This window comes from Mustela erminea, chromosome 5, assembly GCF_009829155.1.
Source record: "Mustela erminea isolate mMusErm1 chromosome 5, mMusErm1.Pri, whole genome shotgun sequence".
NCBI lineage: Eukaryota > Metazoa > Chordata > Mammalia > Carnivora > Mustelidae > Mustela > Mustela erminea.
Genome location: NC_045618.1, coordinates 94,896,987 through 94,909,808, shown reverse-complemented (window position 1 = coordinate 94,909,808; position 12,822 = coordinate 94,896,987).

Genomic DNA, 12,822 nt, shown 5'->3' with positions numbered 1-12,822 from the left:
TTTATTGGTTTGTTTTAAAATAATAATTACCTATACCGATCCAAAATAATTATATATATTCTTATGAAAGCAAAAAAAAATTGGATGAGAACCATGACTATGTTTAACATTTTTGAATAACTCTTTAATGTCTGGCTTTATAAAATAAGCTGATTTCTCATACTTGCTTCTATAGTCAATCTAATATAAAGTGGTCTCTTAAAGTGCATCAGTAAAATCCAGCCTCACACAGATATGTAGTTGGAAAAGGAGAGAACCTTCTAATAATTTTTCTGATGATTATAGATATTCTTTGATACTAAACCAAACTCAACAACTGAAAGTTTCTTAAAGGTTAATTGCAATATGGAATCTGAAATCCTATCAATAAACTTTTATGTTACATTAAAATCCATTGATCCATCTCTCACTTTGAATTTGATATTGTTACATCCTGGTCATTTAGGAAATGTTGGCTCATTGCCTGATTGCAAACTATACTCTAAAGCTATGATAACCAAAATAGTATTGGCATAAAAACAAATATATAGATCAATGGAATAGAATAGAGAGCCCAGAAATAAACTTGTGCACATGTGGTCAATTATTTACAATAAAGCAGTTGAGAATATACAATGGCAAAAGGACAGTCTCTTCAAAAAATGATGTTGGAACAATAAATTTGGACTTAATTCTGGAAAAAAAAAAGGTCCTGGAAAAACTGGACAGCTACATACAAAACAATGAAACTGAACCACTATTTTTCTTTTCTTTTAAGACTTATTTATTTATTTATTTATCTGACAGAAAAAGAGAAAGAGAGCACAAGCAATGGGAGCAGGAGGCAGAGGGAAAGGGAGTAGCAATCTCCTCACTGAGCAGGGAGCCCCATGCAGGACTTGATCTCAGGGCCCTGAGATCATGACCTGAGCTGAAGACAGACCCTTAACTGACTGAGCCACCCAGGGGCCCCTTTTTTGCCATACACAAAAACTAACTCAAAATGGATTAAGGACTTGAACACAGACTCAAAATCATAAACCCCAGAAGAAAACATGGGCAGTAATCTCACTCACCCCAGTCTTAGAGATAATTTTTTGGATTTGACACCAAAAGCAAAAGCAACAAAAGTAAAAATAAGCAAGTTGGACTACATCAAATGAAAAAGCTTTGGCACAACAAAGAAAACAATCAGCAAAATGAAAAGGCAATCTACCAAATGAAAGAAATATTTGTAAACTATCTGATAAAGGTTTAATATTCAAAATATATAAGGAACTCCTACAACTCAATAGCAAAAAATAACCCAACAATCTGATTTTAAAATGGGCAGAGTATCTGAACAGACATTTATCTTTAGAAGAAATACAAATAGCTAATAGGCACATGAAAATGTGTTCACTAATCATCCAGAGAAATGTAAATGAAACTCACAATGCAATATCTCCTCATACCTGTTAGAATGGGTATTATCAAAAAGATAAAAAATAAGAAATGTCAGTAAGGATGTGGAAAAAAAGGGAACCCTAGCACACTGTTGGTGGGAATATAGACTGATACAGCTATTATGGAAAATAATATGGAGCCTCCTCCAAAAATTAAAAATAGGACTACCACATGATCCAGCAATTCTACTGCTGGGTATTTATCCAAAGTTCATGAAATCACTCTCTCAAAAAGATATCTGCACCCTCATATTTATTGTAGCATTATTTATAACAGTGAAGACATGGAAACAACGTAAATATCCATTGACAGATGAATGGATAAAGAAGTTGTAGTATACACAAGGACATACACACACACACACACACACACACACACACACACACACACGGGAATATTAGTCACCCATGAAAAAGAATGAGACCTTACCATTTGCAAGAACATATGTACTCCTAGAGGTATTATGCTAAGTAAGTAAGTCAGATAAATACCATATTTCACTTATATATGGACTCTAAAACACAAAACAAATGAATGAACAAACCAGAAACAGACTCTCAGATATAGGAACAAAGTATTGGTTACCAGAGAGAAGAGGGCTGGAAGGCAGGTGAAATGGGTGAAGGAAATTAAAAGCTACAAACTTCCATTTATAAAATAAATACACGATGGGGTTGTGATGTACAGCATAGGAAATAAAGTCAATAATATTTTGTAACTTTGTATGGTGACAGATGACAACCAGACTTGGGATCATTTTGTAATATATAAATATTATATATTTGTATATAATATTTTATATAATATATAAAATATATATCAAATCACCATGATGTACATCTAAAACTAATAGGATAGTATGTATCAATTATATTTCAATTTTTAAAAAAAGAAACAACTATCATGTATAAAATTTTTGAATATTGTTAAAGTGAAATTATTAAAGAAAGAGATAAAGAAAAATAAAATAAAATATAAACTTTTTAGAAAAAGCAATGAAAAAAGCAATACATTGAGTGCTTAAATGTAGAAATCAAGAGTAAACAAGTCCTTTATATGGGATAAAATTTCCAGCAACTATTGTACACGTTGATTCAAAAAGTGTTATAAATTGAACAATGTTGGTTTTCAAAAAGGAAGATCATGTGTGCAGGAAAGTAATGCTCAGTGACTGAAAACAAATCTCTAGAAACAACAATGACACTGATATCAAAGTTGCATAAAGAGTTTGAATGAGATAGGAATGCCTGGGTGGTTCAGTCAATTAAGCATCTGCCTCCAGCTTGGGTCATGATCCCAGAGTCCTAGGAGTAAGTCCTTCATCTGACTCCTTGCTCAGCAGTGAGCCTGCTTCTCCTTTGCCTTCCACTCACACCGGTTGTACTTTTTTTCCCCTCTGACAAATAAATTAATAAAATCTTTAAAAAAGAGAGTTTGAATGAAATATTTTTTAAAAATTAGGGAAAGGAATATTTTAAAATAAGTCATTTCAAATTTGTATGTAACTAAATAAGTATATATACTTTTAAAATCGATTTTGGAATATTTCATCTGCATCCCTAAAAGCTTATACACTCACATTTCTACTTGAGGTTGCCTATATCTATGCACACATGGTAAGGCTTAATCAGCTAACTTCTGGGATCCAATGATGTAATCTAATTATATACAACCCATGAAAAGGGCATAGTTAAAATAAATCAGGACAAATATATATTATGGAATACCATGTAGCCATTAGAAACTATGGAGAAATTATTTATTGACACAAACATGTCATATATTAATGAGTGGAAAAACCATGTATGATAGGGTCTTATATATGAAAATTTGTTATATATTACATAAATATATAAATAGATATCTGTGAGAATTCACACATGTTAACAGTAATCTCTTTGTGATATGCTACCAAGTGATTTTTATATTTCTTGCTATACTTTCTATGTATTTTTTTTCAAGAATCCTGTGTCACTTACAAAACTGATAAAAAAAATTTTTAAAGAAAATTACTTACCTTTCAGATATCATACCAATTCTTACAAAATTACTATTTCTCAATGATAGTAGTAACTACCATTGGTAACTATCATGGTAACTATCCCTGACTTTAATTTCAGTGGCCTTTATATTTGTTGGTAACATCAAAGAGAAGAAAAGAAAAAGGAAACCTCCTAAATCCTAACAATCCACTGAAGAATCTATAAATGCATGAGATTTTGGCCCAGTGTAGCTCCATGTGAATCTGCTGCTTTACATCAAACTATAATTAATATAGCTACACTTTGGTGCCCACTCTCTGACTTATTTTGTAAATACCAATTGACTATATACTATAGTAGATGTCATGGCAATTTCAATGGTGCATATACTATGATCACTGGAGTCTAAAATGCCATGTTCTCAAATAAACACAATTAAAGGCAGAATGGGAAAGTGTTCTGTAAGGGGATGTACCTGCTATAAAAGTTCCAAATTGAAGATCACTTCTAACCTCACTGAGCAAAGGCATTTAAAGGCAGTTGTAGTGTTTAAGCTGGTGTTTGAGCCAGGGATGGATCAACATTCAAGGATATTCCTGATGGATGGACAGAGAAAAGACTTCCCGCCAGAGAAGGGATGAAATCCAATGCACATATTTAAGATGTATAAGAAACATATACTCACTTTCTGCAATAACTTCTAATTCCAAGCCCTTACACTATGGACCAATAGAAAAACTGCTTGTATCCTTTTCCAAGTTATATGTAGTGCCAAGGCCCTGGGAATTGTGGGTGTGATGGTTAATACAGAGTGGTCTGATCCATCCATACAAGTGAATTGCCACTGAAGCATCCTTTATCTCTGAAGTCATAACCCCTTCAGTTTTTATGGCTCTTCACCATTACCATTCCGTGAATATGGGACAGTAATCTGATATGATGCCAGAAAATTTCCATCTACCTAAAAATGGAAAGGCAGCCACCTCCTCTCTAGAGTGCCCTAATGGTACTGGTCTCCAGTTTCTGGTCTCCACAAGTCTCCAGTTTCTCTGTCCCCTTCCTCCCTTCCTATCCTGAGGAAACTTATTTCTCTTCTGGGGTGAGTTATAGACATGCTCTCCTCCCAGCTTCTGGTCAAGGAATTGTTCCTTTTCCATAAATCCTCTTTCCAAGAAGATTTAGAATTTTGAAACACAAAGTTCAGAGACTTTCACAACACATATCTATTTCATGTCCTGCTATAGTGTTCATCCCCTAAGGCAATGAACCCAAAACTGACTGCTTGCTTGAATAAGCAGAAGAGAAAGGGAAAAATACAGTGAGGAAAAAACACGGAAGAATATTTCCCAAATATTATGTGAGCTACAATATTTTAAAAGGCTTTTGGTCAAGTCCTTATATCACAAGTAAAAGTAAAGCTCAGCTGCATATCAAGAAAAACTTTCCCTGAGGGATTAACCTGGAGAAATTCTCTTCCTTCCCTGTGGAGTTATTATAGGCAAGAAAAGGACTTCCACAATACTCGTCTATCTGAAAGCACAAAAAAAGTAACTTGCTCACATACCAGTCTTAAGTTCAAATTATGTTGTTATTTTTACAGTTACAGGAAAAGTGAGCTCAATAAATCATTAAGTCACATTCAGTAGAAAGACCCAATAAAAGTCATTAGCTCTAAGAACACTGGCTATGTCAATATTAAATCACTTACTTATGGTATAGCCAGGAAGTCCTAGAACTAGGCTCTCTTACTGTGGCCTCTAAGCAAATTCAGCAACAGGAAAGATACCACCCATGTTTGGGCGGGGGGGGGGGGGGGGGTGGGGGGGGGGTGGGGGGGGTGGGGGGGTGGGGGGGGGCCTTTATGTAGAGAATGCACCATTAGTGCCACCTAGTGGTAGCATTGAATAAAATCCTGAGATTTGGGTCTTCTGCACGGAGGAAACACCAGAGGAAAGCACCACATTTGTATCTACATGTTTCGACCAGGGAAACAGAGCTGTCTTCAAGAACACACAGCAGCCTGATATCCTGTAAATAGCACCATGTCTGATTTTCATCGCATTCAAGTATTAGAACCTATCTTGCATAAGTATGCTCTAACTTCTCTCAATTTTTTTGTACAATTTATATTATTCAATTTCATTTCATTCCTGTAATTACTAAAATTGCTCTGTATCTTCTTCAGTGTCCAAACTTATCACTCAGAATCTCCTCAATAACAACATCACAGATAAAGAAGGTCCAGCAGGCTGGATGCATAGTCATAGGACCAGACCCCAAAGCAAGTTTCCATTTGAGGCCTCTGATGTGCTCTCTCCCCTTGTTACAAGAATTTGGGGAACTACAGGTAATTATTAAAGAATTTTCTTGCTGGAAGAACACTTATTACTTTACTGATGAGGAAACTGAAATCCAAAGAAGTTTTAATATTTTCAGTTTGCCATTCTTAACCAGTGGCATATCTGAAACTAGATGCCAAACTTTTAAATTTCTGGTCCAGTACTCTTTCCATGTAATGCCACAGTATCAAACTTCCCTGTAGAATATTTTCAGCATAAAAAAGCAGACTGGCCAAGTGGAGGAAGAACAAGGTTCAGAGAAAATTGCTATGAGTCTTGGCCCAGGTCCTAAACTTAAGTTTGCAGAATGGGATAACATTTGATTTGTAATCAACAAAGCCTGCCTCCCAATGAAGTGTTCATCATTAGGCAATGTTTCACACTGCTTTTCAGCCCTGCAGTTATTGGACTGTGCACCACAGAATCATATTTGCTGCTGTTTTATTAGTTTTATATACTGCGCAGCATCCAAGCATGTTGCCCATATATCCCCCTTCCCATCCTGTTCCCAGTACACCCTGGATTTGTGTATTCTATTATTTTCTTATCATGAGTTTATGATTATTATCTTAGGTATATTTTTAAGACTAAGTTATACTTCATGCTACAGGGAAAAAATTCTTTAAACATAATTATTGATTTGCATCTTACAGAGGAAATAATGACAAATTCTCTCCCAAATGGAGAAATCATCAAAAGATGAACAAAATTTTTCTAATATGCTTCTACTATACACACAAGCTAAGCCAAAATCTTAGCAGTTTGTTAGTATTTATTTTCTGTTATTTATTGTTCATCCTCATCTGAAAGGAGAATCCTCACATTAAGGAAAAAGAAATTTTATATATTTTTAAACCAACCTTCCATAAATACAGGTGCTTTTCTAATGAATGAAAATAAAGTTGATTCTGTAGTTATGTTATAATTAAAATAATAAGTGTTTAAAATCCAGTAGTCCTTTTGCTATTTCTCTCAATTCTCTTTCTTTTTCAGTTTCTGACTGCTATTTTTCTAAGCTAGCTATACTTAGTTTTACCATTTTCACCTCAGGTAAAGTTCATTCAAACTTCTGTGCTTTATTATTTTTTTTGTGTGTATCTAGTTACACATTCAGAAGAACATACATAGTTCAAGAGAAAAATACGGAGTCCAATATTCCAATCACTTAAACCTTCTGGAAAATAAATGCTTTCCTATGCTCTCTGTAACAATGAGTACATGGCCTTTCACACCAGGGTGAAAGGTGAAAATTTACAAGTCACAGTCTTGACAACCCTGAAGCTGATGAGGGCAAGCATCTGTGCTAACGTAAGCTAGTCAGCATGGTACTTTCCTACAGGAAACAGCCAAGAGTCATTATTAAATCTCAAATGTTATAACTGGAGACTTAAGAGCCTCACCCCAAGCCATTTTTATTTCCTTGCCTAAATACACTTTGCTAGAATTCCCTCTTCTCTGAAGAGAAAATCATTGGCCAAATGGGACTTAAGCCTTCCTTCACTGGTCGAGTAAATAGTGTTCCTGGGTTATGTGCCACTCACCCCCTCAAGTGTTTTGGGGCATAATTTCTTTCACCCAAGGACCCTCAGCATCGCCTTTCTATAGTTCACACCAAGAAATAAAGATGATGATAAGCTGAGCCATTAATTTGTAACTCTTCTATTAACTGAGATCACATTCAAGAATGAGAAAATAGGGCGCCTGGGTGGCTCAGTGGGTTAAGCTCTGCCTTGGCTCAGGTCATGATCTCAGGGTCTTGGGATCGAGGCCCACATTGGTCTCTTTGTTCAGCAGGGAGCCTGCTTTCCCTGTCTCTCTTTGCCTGCCTCTCTGCCTGTCAAATAAGTAAATAAATAAATCTTTTTTTTAAAAAAAAAGAATGGGAAAATATTTGACTAAGAAAAATAAACCAGCTTTCTACATACCCTGTTCTTTGCAGTACATACTATCTGTTCCCAGAGTAAGCTGAATAAATGCCATTTTCATGATGATCATACCGACCATAAAGTAGCTTTAAAACCATTTCATGGCCTTCTTTGCCTCACCAGCCCTCTGTCCCCCACTGCCAACACTATTACATAAAACTCTGGAAGAGTGCAGTTTAGGCCCTTTTGAAAAAACATTTCAGATGATAACATTTACTAAATTGCAACTCCTGTCCAGTTTCCCCCTAGATAAAAATAGCTGCCAGTTTGACCACAAATTTAGAACTCAATAGTTAGGAATTTCTTCGAAACAGAGATGGATCATGAAAGAAATTGAAAACATTGCTAGCATTTCCTCTCTGTCTCCATGACAAACTGAGTAGTTTCTGAATCAGTGGTAAAGGAGGAGGAAGCTAGGCCTGAAATTTCCTATGTACCTGATTTCACCCATGGAGTACTTGCAGTACAACAGATTATAAGAAGCAAGAGAAAGGGCACATATGGTTCCAAACTAAGAATGCTACCTCTAATTTCTGGTAATAAGAGAATTGCAAGATATTTCTTGGCATGGTATCCAAACCCAGTTTGAATGCAAAGTAAAAATGTTCAAAAGAAAGATGCTTTAGGCTATATCTAGGAAACTCTTCATGGGTAGCATATGCTTGTAGTTAATGTAATCTATCCAAACAAGAGAGCCCTGTTGCATCAGACAGCTGTGTCTGTTCTGATGGCCCAGGTACTGATCTAGCAGAGAATGTCTTCACTGATAATAGAAAAAGAAAGCCTGATGCCTGCTCAGAAAAGACATTCCCCCATGGATAGAAAGGAAAACAACATGAGAAGGAAAATGTCATTACTGAGCCAGTTACCTCTGACTCGCTATAACTGCAGATATTCCTTCCCTTCTTTGCCTCTCTTTGTTTCTTACTTTCCGTTTCTTCACTCTGCCATCTCTTTGAACTTTTGATGAATATTCATGTATCCTTAGTGTTAGACTGTGATATGATTAAGAACAGACTGAATTACTTAATATAGCCTCTTTCCATAAAGGAAGCATTTGGGTGAGCAAGTCATACATGTCAATGAGGGACATTTAATCATAAAGGCCAATGAAATAAAACTGTAGATCTAGACCCACACGGAAAATTAATTGCCTTATCACAACTGAAGCATCCCCATTCCTTAAATGTAATTGGGAGACACAGCCAAGTCACAATTCCTCTAACCTAGAGGCTCACCTGTTTGTCAGCTCATAAGTTGCAGTTATAGATCAAATATTTACTGAGGTGAGCTTTGTACTAGGCATAGGATAAAATAGAGGAATGGGCTGACACGAGCTTTACACTCCAAACTAAGAGTCTAGGAAATGCGTTTTCTGCAGCTAATACAAGCCTTCCGTTCACTGACATCTATTAAAACACAAGCCACTCGGGCAGCACCTAAGGAGAAGAGTAACAGCTGAAATCCACCATGCACTCTGCTCTCCAAAACTCTGTCCCACCCAAAAGGGAAACATTTTAAAAAGCCATACAAAGGGAGCACCAGGGAGCCACAGCCCTGCATTAAAGCAGTTCCTTTCCGTAGGAGTTACTGCACTTGCCCTTGCCCTGGAGTTTCTCTGTACTGCAGAAGCCACACTCACCTGTCAGACCTCAGCCACGGCCCTGCAGGTGAGGACTGGGGTGAATTCATGTAGACAGGAGCATTCAACTTACAAAAGAATGCAAAAATCTACACACTAGAAGGGCAATAATAGTGCAGCTGGTCTCAGATTTCTTTTTTTTTTTTTTAAAGATTTTATTTATTCATTTGACACAGTGAGATCACAAGTAGGCAGAGAGGCAGGCAGAGAGAGAGAGAGGAGGAAGCAGGCTCCCGCGGAGCAGAGAACCCGATGCGGGACTCGATCCCAGGACCCTGAGATCATGACCTGAGCCGAAGGCAGCGGTTTAACCCACTGAGCCACCCAGGCGCCCAGGTCTCAGATTTCTTAAGGGTTTTTACTTAAGCCACTGTTTCTTAGGTGTCATTTTATTTTAAAGTCTCAGTCCAGTTTTTCCTCTCTGAGCTAATAAGCATTCTGAAGTCCAGAATTCTTTGTCCAGGGTCTATCTGCTGTATTATGCGTTTTTCCCTCCTAATGAGGATGGGAGCCTTCTTCCAACTGATTCACTACACCCCTAGACTTATAATTAGTAAATATGCCAAAAAAGCAAAACAAAAAAAAAAGGGGGCTAAGAAGGAAACCAAGTTTCAATGAATGATTTGCACATAAAGATGTGGAATTTCTTTCATACAGCTGATCTGCTCCTAGCCAGTTCTGCAGATTATAGGGGATAGAAATAGCACATTTTTGTCACTTGTCTGCTGCCTCTGTTGCAAAGATAAATCCTTAATTGGCAAGACTTTAATGTCTAATGGCATTTTATGTTATGGTCTGTTAGAAATAATCTGTTCAGGCTTTGTGACAAAGTTGTTTTACAAATCCCTACCAGTACAGTACAGTACGCATTATCAGGTTTTATCAGGGAAAAACCTAATAATGCGTATGTTCTTATTTTGGTATTTAAAAAATTTACACTAGCTTTCATCACAACAAATTCTGATCTTGCATTTGAAAACACAATTCTTAGCCTTCTTTTGATTACAAAAGTCTAGAGGTAAAAGCTTCTAAAAGTTAGTGTAACACATAGTTCTCTGACAGGTTACTGACAACATGGTTCTTCCATGAATTGTTTGAAATCTGCAAGGTATTGCATCCAAAACTCCAGAGTATTTTGTATTTTAACCCACATCTTGGATTGCCTCCCATGGCCCAATGATTGAAAAACAACTAGAAAGAGTACCTGAATCCAGTTTTCATCTATGCTTAACCACATTTTGTAAGGACAAAAAAACAGCAGTCACCATTTGGGTTAAATGGTTCCTAATAACCATTAATGCTGATTATTTCATCAAATAACTACTGTCTTTTTTTTTAAAGATTGTATATATTTATCTGAAAGAAAGAGAGAAAGAGAGTGTGCAGGAGGGGGAGGGCAGAGGAAAGGGAAAAGCAGACTCCCTGCTGAGTGTGCCATGGGTGTGGGGCAGAGGTGGGAGGTGGGGAGGTCTCAATCCCAGGACCCCTTGATCCCAGGACCCCAAGACCATGATCTGAGCTGAAGTCAGATGCTTAACTCACTGAGCCACCCAGGCACCCCACTACTATTATTTTTTGAACACAACTTTGCCTCACTGCCACAGGAGACTTTAAATGATAGCATATAGAATTGTTCTGCCTTTTAGGAAACAAACCAAAAACCTTAGTCTTTAATATAAGGGAGAGAGCTCTAAGAAGGATATTAACCACTAGCATAGGTCATAGCTCACTGTTGTTATTATTACCTGGAACAGCCCCATCAAGGATGAGAGTACTCCCCCATAAAACCATTAAAGCTTCTTGTGACGCTTCATCAGCACCTACCCAAGTTCCAAGCAGTTGCAAAGTAGAGAAAAATGGGGCTCAAACTCCTGGAATACCTGCTTCCTCTTCCTCAGCAGACTGGCTCTCTGGTCCTTCAAGATTTGCCTAACACATCTTCTTCTCCCAAACCCTTTATCCGACCCCCAACTCCTCTTCCAACTGGGTTAGTGTGGCTCCACCTTAGCACTAACCACATATTCTTAAATATCTGTGTACTTGTCTTTCTCTCCACTAGAATGTGAGTTCCTTGAAGCTAATGACTGTATATTTCAGTCTCTGTATTCCCAGTGCCAGCCATGCTGCCTAGAAGATAATAAATGCTCCATAAATGTTTTCTGAATGTAACAACCAGGAACATAACTATGGAGCGGTACATTTCCTCCTGCGAAAGACTCACTGGGAATACCCGCTCTACCCATTAACTCCCTGAAGAATTAGATACATCACTACAAAAGGTGGGCTTCCCCTCAAAGTTTCAATCATTTTCAACAACTTCCATAGCTTAGTTGTCTCAATTTCAAGGATGATTATATAGAAATGTGGCAAGTTCCTTTAATTCATTCAACACTTATATATCTCACATGCCAGGTCTATCCAGAAGAATCAAGATGATATAGAATGCTACCTACAGTTTTTCGTATGGAAGAAGCTAGCAACAGGAATAGTTGCCAATTAACCATTTATCTGCAGATTTCTCAAATCTTCTAAATCATTTTCTTATCATCTGGTTTCTAAACTGTGGAAGTCCCAAGAAGCTTGCTTATTTGACATGCAGGCAAAATTGTCATTTCCTCTCCTTACGCATGCATGTTAACTGAAAAAATAATGTTTCAAAAATATTGTTCCCTATTTGCTTTCGTTTAACTACATGTACCCTTACTTTGTTAAACTCTCAAATGAGTTTGCAATTCAACCTCTGAACACAGAGCTATACTCATGAAAATGAGCAATATTTATGCCCCTGAAAATTGCATTCTATTGTTTCTTTAATGAAAAAGGATGCATATATTGCCTTTGACTAGGCTGCCTTTGTGTAGATTTATTTTAAAAATCGGCAACTCCAAAAAGTTGAATCTTGGGGTGCCTGGTTGGCTCAGTGGGTTGGGCCTCTTCCTTCAGCTCAGGTCATGATCTCAGGGTCCTGGGATCAAGCCTCGCATCGGGCTCTCTGCTCAGTGCGGAGCCTGCTTCCCCCACTCTCTCTGCCTACCTCTCTGCCTACTTGTGATCTCTCTCTGTGTGTCAAATGAATAAATAAAATCTTTTTTTAAAAAAAGTTAAATCTTGATGTGTCTGTCTTTCAAACCTGTGCAGTTCTTTGATCTCCACTTTGAAACACTAAGCTAAGCTGCTCATGAGCTGAAACAGCAGGCATCATTTCTCCATCTGCTACACAGCACCCCAGAGATGTCAAGGGCCCAAGGAAAGTAAAAGGTAGGAAGGAAAAGAACATTTCTCTTTTTGTTTTTTAACTGAAATGCCTGTAGCAAGTCAAGAGTCTAGTTGCTAAGGGAAAAGGCAGAATCCATCAGCATTTCCATGGGAAATGGTAGGTCAGTTGCACAGACACAGGAAGATGTTGTGTGTGAGTAAGAGAGAGAGAAGGGAAATAAAATCAAGTACAAAGCAATTCTAAATCAGTATAAAATTAAAATCCTAAATCAGTATGTTAATCACTAAGAAGA